The sequence below is a fragment of the Buteo buteo genome, chromosome 18, assembly GCF_964188355.1.
Source record: "Buteo buteo chromosome 18, bButBut1.hap1.1, whole genome shotgun sequence".
NCBI classification, from domain to species: domain Eukaryota; kingdom Metazoa; phylum Chordata; class Aves; order Accipitriformes; family Accipitridae; genus Buteo; species Buteo buteo.
In genome coordinates, this window is record NC_134188.1 from 577,011 (window position 1) to 590,125 (window position 13,115).

Genomic DNA, 13,115 nt, shown 5'->3' on the forward strand with positions numbered 1-13,115 from the left:
GTATAACATAAATAATGTCACATATATTAGTAGCATGCATCAAACTACAATTCGGATACATTTTGAAAGAAGATTTATTGTAATTATTATTGAAAGAATGGACTGAGGGATGAATGTAACTCAGTCGTCATATATTTTTGTTCTGTACCTTCATATCTTGCATTATTCTTGGTTTTTTTGGGTTTTTTTTTTTTGACCTAGGATGGACCTGGAATTCCTTTAACTGAAAACCATGGTAAGGTTATAAGACATGGTATTTTTCAAACAGTAGAAAAAATGAAAGCCAATCAGATACGTGTTCATAATTTCATGATCCTTAAAAAAAACCCTGCAACTACTGCACATGTATTTGACATCTGTGCTGCCCTTTTATGATCTTATCAAAATTATCTGGAATATTTACAGTATAATAAGAATTACTGGCCTCCCCACTGCCAACACACCTGAATTTGCTCTTATGTGATTGTCTTTCTAGAATGAAATATGTTGCACTTATGACATGTATCAAGACTACAGCTATATTTGACAGGAGTACACGAAGAGCTGACAAATAACTTGGAAATATTTATCTTTTAGAAAACTAATCCTTTTCAGGAATATTTTTTAGTACAAGCAATGTATAATGTCTAAATGATAAGCAAAGCAGTAACCAACCAGAAGTATTTCTCTTTATGAGACACTTAGCCATCAAGCCCTAAAGAGCAAGCCAGTTTCAACCTCTGGGTAGTGTTACATGTTCAGATTGCCAAGCCACAACGACAGTTTTCATTCAGAACTCATTTCACTTAATTTTAGGCAAATAAGAAAACCCTGGGCATATCCAGCAAGAGATTCTCTACTCTATCATGGACAACTTAAGATGCTTGCTAAGGCAGCCTGTCTTACACCACTAACTATCAGGAAATCCAAGATGACCTTTGGCTAGATGCTTAACCAAGCTGCCCAAAGATGCATCCCACACAAAGCTTAGTGAGCAAATAAGAGCAGTTACACTACACAAGAAGATTCAAAGTGTTTCTTACATATATGCAAGCAATTTAGAGTATACACTTTTGATCAGCAGCAATGGAGGCTTTCAAAGCAGAGTTCTGACAATATCCTCAATGTTTATTTATTGTCTTTATATCTTTTATTTATTCATTCATTTTAAATTATAAAACCTAGAGAAATCTGCATGTTGATTCTGTTCTTGTTTCTTAGCAATTACTTCCTCTTACTCATGTGGTGGGGTGGGCACTTACTTTAAACTAGAAAGAGACTACAAGATCCAAATGGCAAAATCTCTTTATATAAGCCATTAACTAACAATCAGAACAAAATCATGTCTGATCATGACCAACTCTCAGCTAGTCCTAGGCCAATAACAACAAAGGAAATTGTTCCAAATTGTTCCCAAATATCACACTCACTTCAACTAACAACTTGCATTTTTTATTTCAGGAAGAAATAATATCACAGATACTCTGAAGCACAGAGAAACTTTTGGGGTGATCTAAGGTGGAAAATGTAGTAACTTAGCCAAAAGTTCATAACAGGCTGATTCCAGTCCCATATTGACAGCAGATGTCAGTATTTCTTAAGGGTTATGTATATTAGAAAGGAAAAACTATCTTGAGGCTTTGAACAGGATTCTGGGTACTTGTGAACACTCCAAGTGATCTAAATTTGTGAGCAACAGATTCTGTTCTTTTCATCACCTTATTTTTAAAATGTGTTGAAGAAGGTGTTTGTCACTGAACCAAAGGAGTAACAATTTAATTTTACGTATGGTCTCAATTCTGAGCAGTGCTGAGTAGCCTGAACTCAAACATGGCTTTAGCTGGGGTTGGAGGAAGCAGTTGCTGTCATTCCTGAGCATCTCCCATCACAGAACACTCAGTGTGGAAATGATCTTGAGATATGGAGGAAATAATTAGGTCATGATTCAAGAAGGGAACCTGCTAATCTCAGAGTGGGATGAAAAATACTGTGTAAACTTTTAGAATTGAAGTTATTAAACATGGAATAAAGGTTGAATATAAACGTTTCAGAGAATATGGCATTATGACCAAATAACTTTCAACTATGTGTAAGAAGACAGATTTTTATCCAGATTATTCCATCCTTACACTATTTACTCAAACACATACATCTGTTGAAGTCTTTCAGACTACTCATGAGAGTAGTTGTGTATAAAATATTAAAATTCAGCATAGGGATTATAGAATCTTTCCTCATATCATATAGCCTTGAGTGACATGTTGGAAAAATGTTACAGCTATACAAGCTGATGAGCTGGCCCAATCCTTTAGTTTATCAAAGGAAGTGAAATTTATATTCACCTCAAGGATCAACTCTGAAGGTACCTAGCAGCTGCTAATGCTTTCTAACAGTAGGGAGTCAAGAACCACAAAAACTCACGTGGTGCCCACAAAGAACAGTTACAGAATGAATGTCGTTCTAGCAACTACTCAGCATTGAAGTAATGTCAGAAATACCATGCACTTTTCCAGAATGTTGTGTAATTAAGAGGGTAGCTGTAGTTAATAGCAATGAAGACTTGGTTACAACCTTCTCCAATGCTAAGAGAGAAACTTAGGCATAACAAATGAAATGGAAAAAGTTTTAAGATGTATTTGATTTATACAACTCTAATTGTTTATTGGGATTGCTAACATGCACCATACCTGGATTCATGGTATATAAAATCAGAGAACACTTTATAGTCTGAAGGATCCCCAGCAAAATGAAGAATATAGAATTACAGGCTTACTTTGATCAGATTCAGCTTCTTGCAGGTGCAGAATTGGTTTTAACAGCATATTTTCTTGTGTTTTGTATAGATGAGATAGAAAATCCCCTGAATGACATTTCTAGCATTTCTGTAGCTGCTAACCACAATCACAGTTATTACCATTGAAGGTAGAAATGGGATTTATATCACCTAACTTTAGACTGAACCAGTCAGTCAAGCTTCTCTTTATAGTCAGTGGAGAGAAATAAGCTGTTTTAGAGTGCCATTCCCATGACCAAAGACGGATATCTTTAGGAACAGAAGATTCCACCATACAAGTGTTTTTAATTCCCAGTAGCTGTAATGAAAAGGACCATGGAAAAGTAACACAGACATAGACACTTTCTGTATAATCTATATTGTCAGGTATATTTGCTGAGATTAATTTCAGATGAGGCATTTTGTAACAGAATGGACAGTAGTTGTTTGCAGAGCAGAGACCTCTGCACTGAACCTCTTTACTGCAGTTGACTAAAGCATAACTTCTGAAAAGCCATCTGGCTTTGATTTCAAGACATGAGATATGGGGGATCTACTTTATTCCTGTGATAAATATTTCTTTTTGCTATGATTAATACTATGCTATTAAAAAACCCTCATACCTAATGTCTAATTGGCATTTGCCCGGTTCTGTGTTTTGATGTCATATGATTCTCCCTAATGGATTAAAGAGCTAAGCCAAAGGTAATTTCTCCTTTTAAAATGTCTACGTGCTCTAATCAAGTGAATTCTCGGTCCTCTAAGCTAAATGGCTTAAGATCTTTAAGAGTTCCAATGTAATTTTCCAGACTTAACATAATTTTTATGGCTCTCTTTAACCCATCAAGCTGTGTCCTTTTGTGATTTGAAACCAGGAGAACCTAGAATCAAATAGTCTGGTGAATTGAGGGGATCAGATTTATTACAAGTTCAGTATGAAACAGGTTGAGTGGAGTTAAAATTCACAAAGTATTTGCCACCCAGATAAAAGAGCATCTTAAAATCTTCTGTCCAAAAAAATTACTTCAAAAGATGAAATACAAGATACCGGTATAGTATGCAACAGAAGGGAGCAAATGAGTCTCATTTTACTGTGTTTCAAAGCTGTCCAAGCATCAAATGACTGAAATTTTATCTTGAGCTATTGTGTATAAACATGTGCAAAAGAATGCAAATAACCCAAGCAACCAAATGAAAAATGAGCAGAAATAGAGAGTAATATGAGTACAATGTTCAGCAAGATCTGAAATGAATGCCATCAGGGGCACTCAACTCTGACAACATAGCTTAATGACTGTGTTCTACTCTTAATACATAGGGTAAATTAAAAAAAAATAATTTACTAATCCTTAAACAAAATCATTTTTTAAGTTTAGTCCTGGTGGCACCCCACTGATTGGTTCTCTTACCAGGTACAAAATTGGCCATGTGAGTTCAAGTGATAGAAATATTAAGGATTTCCACATATAGATTAATTTTGACAACACAGCCAAATATTTCCCCATGTTTGCAGATATCTTTCCTCCATGAGCTACACTCAGTTCTGCTTACAAACCGTGGCTAGGATCCTGCTTCTTTTGTCTGGGAGTAGGATTAAGTCTCCCAGTTTTTAAGGGCAGCCCCCTAGGCGGTTTTAAAGCAAGTAGTAGATACGGGAAAGGTTTTATGAACAATCCAGTTAGGTGTTAATAGGATCAGAATGATTACCTCTCCTATCATATGGAAAATGCATCCTCAGAGAGATTTTTCTTCATGCTATTTATACTTAGGTAAGCCCTCTGCAGAAGTTTCAAACCAACCACAACTTTTAAGTAGTACAAGTCTGCACGGGGCAAAGAGGTGTTATGACACATAAAATCTGCTGTGGAAGAATAAGCTTTTACATCATCTCTCTGAAATTTGGTACAGGTTTTGCACCATCCCACAAAACCCAGTTCCTGTTTATAAGGATTGAAAAGAAACAATGTTCAGAGAACAGAAAGTTCTGGCTAATTTGGGGTAGTAGAGAGCTGTCGATCAAACAGCCCAGGCTTGTCTAACACATGCATCAGAGCTGGATAGGGAATCATGGAGTGATAGCCAACCATCCCCTGCTCTCCTCCTTCAGCAAAGCAAGAATGTTCTCCTTGAAGCATGCCACAGAGTGAAGTTTAGCCAAAACCAAACTGTTCTTTCAGGAAAGACAGCAAAACTCTCCGTTCTCGCAGACAATTGTAAAAAGGTAAAGAAGTAAGGTATTCAAAGTCCCGCTAGCTAGGTTGAAGCAGTAGGTAGTCTACCAGCCTCCTACCAGAAGCACTTTCTACAGGATTCTCACACCTCAGCAGGACACCCTGCTGATCAAAAGGCAAAGACAGTTCTCACAGGTGTATGTGAGAATACGAATGTATTCACGTGCGCATGCATACACACAAAAATACTTCATCTGCACACACATACCCCCCGTCTTTCACACACACACACACACACGTCTTTCCTGACCACTCAGTACAGCCACTGCCACATACAAGCGTGTAACCCTTCAAGCATAATTCTTAAAGTCATCAATACAGAGTTCGATACTCCTCACTTTACAAGCAAACAACACAGTATTTATTCAAAAATACAGGAGAAAAACAAGATTTGTAATGTTACAGTGATGATCTCTGAACGTGTCTAGAGAAATGCCCTTTTACATTCTGGACATAAGACAAGGAAGTTAACTGATAAATTTCATGCTTGGGAACAAGAATGGAGAATTCTCCAGTTGCTTAATCTGGACATTGATTCTTTAATCTCTTTGTGCTGTATTATTTTATGTTCATTCTGATGCCCTTGCATAAACCAGACAATTTAAGGAATCTCATACTACAGAAAGCATGTACTACCAATTCTGATAAAATCTTGGTGTGCTTTGTAAGACTGTGTTTGCTAAAGACCAAAGAAAACAGCCAATCAAAAGAAGTGGTATTTTATGTTATTGCTTAGTATTTCCACTTTGAGCAAACTAATTGGACTAAAGTTCAAACTAAAATTTAGAAAGGCTAAGACAAGGTGGAGCAGTTGGGAATGAAGCAGTGAAGAAGTGAGATAAATTTACAGATATTAACATGGGAAGTGAGGACAAAAAGTAGCAAAAGAGCACGAGGTGGGTCTGCAAAATCTAATGCATAGGCAATAGAGACTGGCAGCAGGGGATGACTAGACATAATAGTTAACCTCTTGAAATTGCATGAGGGGTGGGTGATTGCTTCAGCTGAGGGACTGAAAGAACCCTGATACCATACAGGCCACTGAACTGAAAAAGTAATTATCTTCACAGCACAGACCAGGAAGCGTAACAGTCACACAATATTCTGAAGAACCTTTTGAAACAGAAAACACTGGAGATGCCAGGAGCAACACTTGGAAATCCTGCATATTTTCACAAATATATCTAAGTAATACCAATTATTTCAAGGTTCTCTCCCAATACCTGGCAGCTATTTCACCTGGTTTTACTTCTGATCTAATCTTATTGATATATAGACATTCACATAGCAAAGTTCTGGATAGCTTTCTAGACCTTCTTATTTTTCATGATCACTATTTAGAGTCCAAAAAACAGGCAGACTCCTAAATATCACTTCTCTGTATAGTATCTAACAATAAGAGAAATGTATCTATGTCTCCCACCCTTCCTTGTTCAACCTCTTCATCTTATACCCCTGTATTATTTTTCCTACAAAAATTTGGATTCTGATAAAATATTTACTTATGCCTTCCATTTCTTCTTGACTGTTTGAATGCTAAGATATTTGGCACAAACTGGACTTTACTAAATATCTAGAGTTTGAAGAAGTATTATATACATATATAATTCATAATCAGACTTAATCATGATTAGGTATTAAGATATTAAAGACTGTAGATTACATCTTTTTACAAATACAGTTGGTATTTTATACAAGATTTTCTGATAGTGATCTAAGAGGACATTAGAGATGTAATGAAAGAATTATGCATTTGCTATGTCCTAGAACAATTTCTTTCTGTTAAAATGGCAAATATGATGAAACTTTCTCAAAAAGTCACCTAAAAAAAATCAAAAGAAAGAAAAACAGTAATGCACCTAAAATGGGCCTTTCAGAAATGCTCACTATTGCCAAGGTCTTCTTTTAGTGAAGTCAGTACATCTTGCACCTCATCACAGTCATAGGACAGAATTAAAATAACAGTTGGTTGTATTTTTTTCCCTGACAATATCTTCCAAATCTGGATTTAGAAGGTTGAATAAATGTGGTATATCAAACTGAAGACATCTTTGATGGGAAAACAAACACTGAAATGAGTATTTTGGTGGGGCTTTTTATTTGTTTGGTGGGTTTTTTTACTTCATATGTTGATGAATGAATAAAGACATGAAATTTCAAAGCATAAAATATGTAGGTGTTTAAAATCTAGAATTAGGAATGTAAAAGTTATCATGCTTATTAATATCAACTGGTTACCTAAATAGCCTATGCTGATAGCATTAGCACAAATTGCCTCTCAAACAGAAGAAATATCTTAGGAAGATAATTAAAAGAACTGAAATTAAGGTTTGCTTTTAGAATCATAGAATGGTTTGGGTTGGAAGGGACCTTAAAGATCACCTAGTTCCAACCCCCTGCCATAGGCAGGGACGCCTTCCACTAGGCCTTGAACACTTCCAGGGATGGAGCATCCACAGCTTCTCTGGGCAACCTGTTCCAGTGTCTCACCACCCTCACAGTAAATATTTTTTTCCTAATATCTAATCTAAATCTACCCTCTTTCAGTTTAAAACTGTTAACCTCTTGTCCTATCACTACACTCCCTGTTAAAAAGTCCCTCTCCATCTTTCTTGTGGGCCCTTTTTAAGTACTGGAAGGCTGCTATAAAGTCTCCTCAGAGCCTTGTCTTCTCCATATATACATATTTATATATATATAAAAGTGATAAAAATATCAGGATTCTGTTTGTTCTGCTGATTATTGGAAAATAAACATATTCTCCAGTACTCCCTGGAAATTCTATTATTCATTAGTAAATCTAGATTAATGACATTTTTAAAGTTAGCACTTCTGATTTAAAAAAAAATGCAGAATTGAAAAATTTGTGTGTGAATAATAATACAACCAGTATCATTAGCCCACATATCAAACTCATGGCCTGACATATTCACAAGGTCTGAATAGCAGAATGACAAAAATAGTAATATATTTATGCTTATCCATGAGTACAGAATGCATTATCATGCAGAGAACAACTTCAACCCTGGGACTTCCTAAACTAAAACAATATAAATAGTTCCTATTTGCAATCTAAAAAATAATCTTAAAAAATGCCAAAGTGCCAAACAATATTACATATAATAATATTAGGGAGAGACCATAAGTTTGCACGCAGAGTCACAGAATCACAGAATAGTTGAGGCTGGAAAGCACGTCTTGAGGTCATCTAGTCCAATCCCCCCTCTCAAACAGGGTCACCTAGAGCTGGTTGCCCAGGACCATGTTCATCCAGGTTTTGAATACCCCCCAAAGATGGAGACTCAACAACCTTGCTGGGCAACCTCTTCTACTGAGTGACAACCCTCACAGTGAGGGTGGACTTTGTCCCATCATGCAAATTATTAATGAAGCTGAACACTACTGCCCTGGTATCAACCCCTGAGGCACACCAAGGGTGACTGGCTTCTGAATGGACTTCAGCCCACTCATCACAACCCTTTGAGCCTGGCAGTTCAGTTTTCAATCCACCTCACTGTCCACTTATCTAGGCCGTACTTAATCAGATTGTCAGTGAGGATGTTATGGGAGACAGTATCAAAAACCTTACTAAAGCTGGGATATACAGCATACACTGTTCTCCCCTCATCCATTAAGCTAGTCATCTCATTGTAGAAGGCTATCAGGTTGGTTAGGCAGGATTTCCCATTTGTAGATCCATTCTGACTACTCCCCATCACCTTTTTGTCCTTCATATGTTTACAAATATTTTCCAAAATTACTTGCTCCATCAACTTCCAGGGGAGTGAGATGAGGCTGACCAGCTGGTAATTCCCCAGATCCTCCTTCTTGCCCTTCCTGAAGATAAAAATGATATTTGGCTTCTTCTAGGCCTCAGAAACCTCCCCCAACCCCATGATTTTTCAGACAATCAAGAATAGCTTTGAAATGACATCAGCCAGCTCCTTCAGCACTCATGGGTGTGTCCCATTGTTTCCTATGTAATTCTCTCCAGCTTGTTTAAATGTTCCCTAACCTGATCTTCCTCTACTGAGGGCAAGTATTCCTTGCTCCAGACTTTTCCACTAGCTGCTGGTGACTGAGATTCCTTAAGACAAAACATATCAGTAAAGACCAAGGTGAAGAAGGCATTCTCCATGCCTTCAGCCTCTTCCAAGTCCTTTGTCAACAGGTTTCCTGCCTTGTGCAGGAGGTACACATTTTCTGTGGTCTTGCTTTTGCTGCTGATACACTTGTAGAAGTCCTTGTTGTTGCACTTCACATCCCTCCTCAGATTCAATTCCAGATGTGCTTTGGACTGCCTTAAACCATCCCTGCACAGTCTGTTTCCATATTTCTCCTGGGTAACCCAGCTTTCTCCACATTTATACTTCCTTTTTATGTCTGAATTTTATCGCAACCTTGTTCCTCATCCGTGCAGGTCTCCTGCAGCCTTTGCTGGTTTTTCTGCATGCTGGGATTGACCACTCTTGAGCTTGGAGGAGGTGATCCTCGAGAATCAACAAGCTCTCCTTGACCCCTCCTCTCCCCAGGACTGTAAGCCATGTGATTCCTCCAAGCAGCTGAACAGGCCAAAGTCTGCTCTCCTGAAGTCCAGGGTTGTGATCTTGATTTTTGCTTTTTTTCTCCTCCTGTCAGGATCCTGAACACCACCATCTCATGTTCACTGCAGTAAAGGCTTCTCCTGACCTTCTTATTGTCAGTCAGTTCTTCCCTGGTTGTAAGTCTCAGCTTCAGCAAAGTGTCTTTCCACACTGGATCTTCATTAACCTGGGTCAGGAAGCTGTCACAGAAACCTCCTGGATTGCTTGTGCCCTGCTGTGTTGTCCCTTCAGTATATACCGGGTTGAAGTTTCCCCTGAGGACTGCAAATGGGAGGTTTTTTCGGTTGTCTAAAGAAGGCCTCATCTACTTCTTCCTGATCAGGCAGCCTGTAGCAGACATCCACCACGATATTGCCCATTGGTCTGCCCTTTCAACCTCTAAACCAAGTGCCTTCATGGCAAAGAAGGCCGACAGTATCCAGGGCAGCACTAGCAAGTGTGCACCCAGCAGGTCCAGGAAAGTGATCCTCTGCCATTCATTGCTTGTGAGACCGTATCTCGAGTACTGCCCAGCTTTTAGCTCTCCAATACAAGCAAGTCTTTGACATATTTGACAAAGACTCCAACAGACAGGCACCAAGATGGTCCAGGGAATGGAAAACATGGTATATGAGGAGAGTCTGAGAGAGCTGGGTTTATGCAGTCTTAACAAGACTGAAGTGACACCTGATTACTCTCTAAAACTACCTAATGAGAGCATGTCAGGCAGAGCCAGATTCTTCTCAGAGCTGCATAGTGACGGGACAAGACAAAATGGACCACATTGGAATACAGGAAACTACAGTTAGACGTGAGGGGAAAAAAACCCCTCCATTAGGGTTGTCAAACACTGGCACAGGTGCCCAAGGAAACTGTAGAATCTCCATCCTTGGGCAAGGCCTGAGCCATCTGATACAAGTTGTCCCTGCTTTGAGCTGGTCGTTGGGCCAGATGATCTCTAGAGGTCCCTTCTGACCTAAATTATGCTATTATTCTGTGATTCTGCAGTGAAAAATCCCCCCAAAGTATTATTAACGTTATGGGGCTTGAGTTTCAGAAAATACTGGACAACAGATTCCCAGAACTGAAACCACAGGGGCTCACAACCCCAAACCAAGAAGACGGTATATGACATCTTCAGACTGAAAGTTTCCTAGACAATAGTTGTTATAATATGAGCTTTTCATAATGACATTGCAAGTACACACATTTCCTACATTGTATTACAATTATGTACAACCAAAAATTATATACAAGTTCTTAACTTCTTTTTTAACCATTTTAACTTGGTTTTCAGATTCATGGAGACTTGAAGTTATGGAAGAATTGGGGTAGAATTTAAAATATTGTAAGAGATACTTGTTAAGAGTATAAGCTTTTGAAACTTTGTAGTGGTACACCTAGAAATAGGTTTCTTTTGTTAACTCCAGATATGAAAAGCTTTTCATGATTACAGTTTCACAGAATTATGAGATTCTTCTTGAACCTTCAGAAAGGTTAAATCTAATTTCACTGAATTTGCTAAGCTGAACATTTTCCTTTGACAAAAATAAATATGCACCTTCCAGATGGATGTTCCAGGTTTGGATCTGCAGGAATTTGTTCTTCTGGGATATACTGTCTGGAGGAGAAACTGAAATTTCTCTTACAAATATTTAAGTATTGTGCCAATACATCTAAGAAAGATAGTAAGTCAAACAAGACCAGTACAAACACAGAAGTGAAACTAGTGTGTAAATATTTGTTTTCTCAATATTTTCATCTATGCCCTTGTAAAAATAGATGAAAAGCAAACACATGCCACTGGCTATATTAAATATCCATGAAAACTCGTAAGAGTAACTAGCATTAAGGCTAGAACAGATGTCTGCCTACTGACTATTTTACTTTTCTCTCTGTTCTGCCAGCAGTATTAACTTTGGGTGAGTGATTATTACTTTTTGCCATAGCACTGGGTAATTATATAACAGAAAGGGCTGAGACCCAGACCATCTAAGGCATTAAGTACCTGACTCATGCTGAGCTCTGCCAGTTAGATCTAACTGCTACCAAGGATTCAGGCCTGAGAAATTTTCAGCATCTCTGAAAAATTTCCTTGTAGGGCACATAGTTTCTTAATGGAACTGCTGAAGCATTAAAAAGAAAAGCTAGATGAAAACCATCAAGGTGAATAAAACTTCTCTTTATTTTAGCATATAGAAGCAGAACTAAAGGAAACACAAAAAGGAATGTATGGTAATGAATGAGCTCAGTATCTGTAAACTACATTATATCAAGCCTGCTGATTAAACACATTAGATGAGCCATTTTCCTATGATTTTATCATCAGTCATACTGAATTTATGCTTCAGCAGAGGCCAATCAGTCCTTTGTCAGGGGGCCAGTGGTGGGCTGCCCTTGGCTGTCTGGCAGGTACCCACCCAGCTGCTCTTTTTCTCCATCCCTTCAGCAGAACAGAGGGGGAGAATAAGATGAAAATCTTATGGATCAGGAGAAAGGCAGTTAAATGAAAAAAAAAAAAAAAAAGCAAAGGCTACAGGTGGAAGCAAAACAAAAAAAAAAAAAAAAGGATTTATTTGCTACCTCCCACCAGCAGATGATGTCCAGCCACTTCCTGGGAAGTAAGGCCTTAGTACACAGAACAGTTGCTTCAGAAGATAAATCCATTACTAAAAATGTTGCCTGCCTCCTTTCCCTGAGCTTTTATTGCTGAGCATGATGTTATATGCTATGGAATATCCCTTTGGTCAGTTTGGGTCAACTGTGCCAGCTGTGTGCCATCCCAAAATTTTTCCTACTCCCAGACTACTGGCTTTTGGGGGTGGTGGCTTGGAGAGACAGCCTTGATTCTGTGTGAGCACTGCTCAGCAACAGCCAAAAACATTGATGTGTTATCAACACTGCTCTAGCTATGAATACAAAGCACAGCACAATACGGGCTGCTATGGGAAAAGTTAACTCTATCCCAGCCAGACCCAATACAGGGCCAAATTTCAGGTTTTTTTGGAAGGCCATTTCTGCCTGTTGGGACACCTACTGAGTCTGTTGTATTCCATATTTACTTGGCAAAAAGTAAAGCACAGCTCAGCTGTCCCTGGCAGTGATATGGAAGCTGTAACAAATAATTGCTGCAAGTACACCTTGTAGTCAAGACTGTGTTTTTATTGTTTATTCTGCTTATATTAAACAGTAGATGAAGGAATGTTGTAGAGGAATTGGCATGACAGTTAATATAGCTGTCCAGGAGGGAAATGAATAGCCTTCTAGTCACCATTTGAAGACTAGTGCTTGCCAATATTTATCATCACTTGCAATCAACATGCAGAGAAGAATATAACTGTATCCCTGAACTGACTATACACCTGTTTTACCACAAAACCACAAAAATCTGGCTTTCCTTTCAAAAGGACAGGGAAACCTAGCACCCAAAGAGTGTTACAGATCAGGCCCTGCTTCTGTGCCCTCCTGCCTAGGGAAAGGGAAAATGGTCGAGGCAGGAATTTGCCTTGTCAAACCTCAAAATTCAGAAAATGGTATTGATTATAAGTT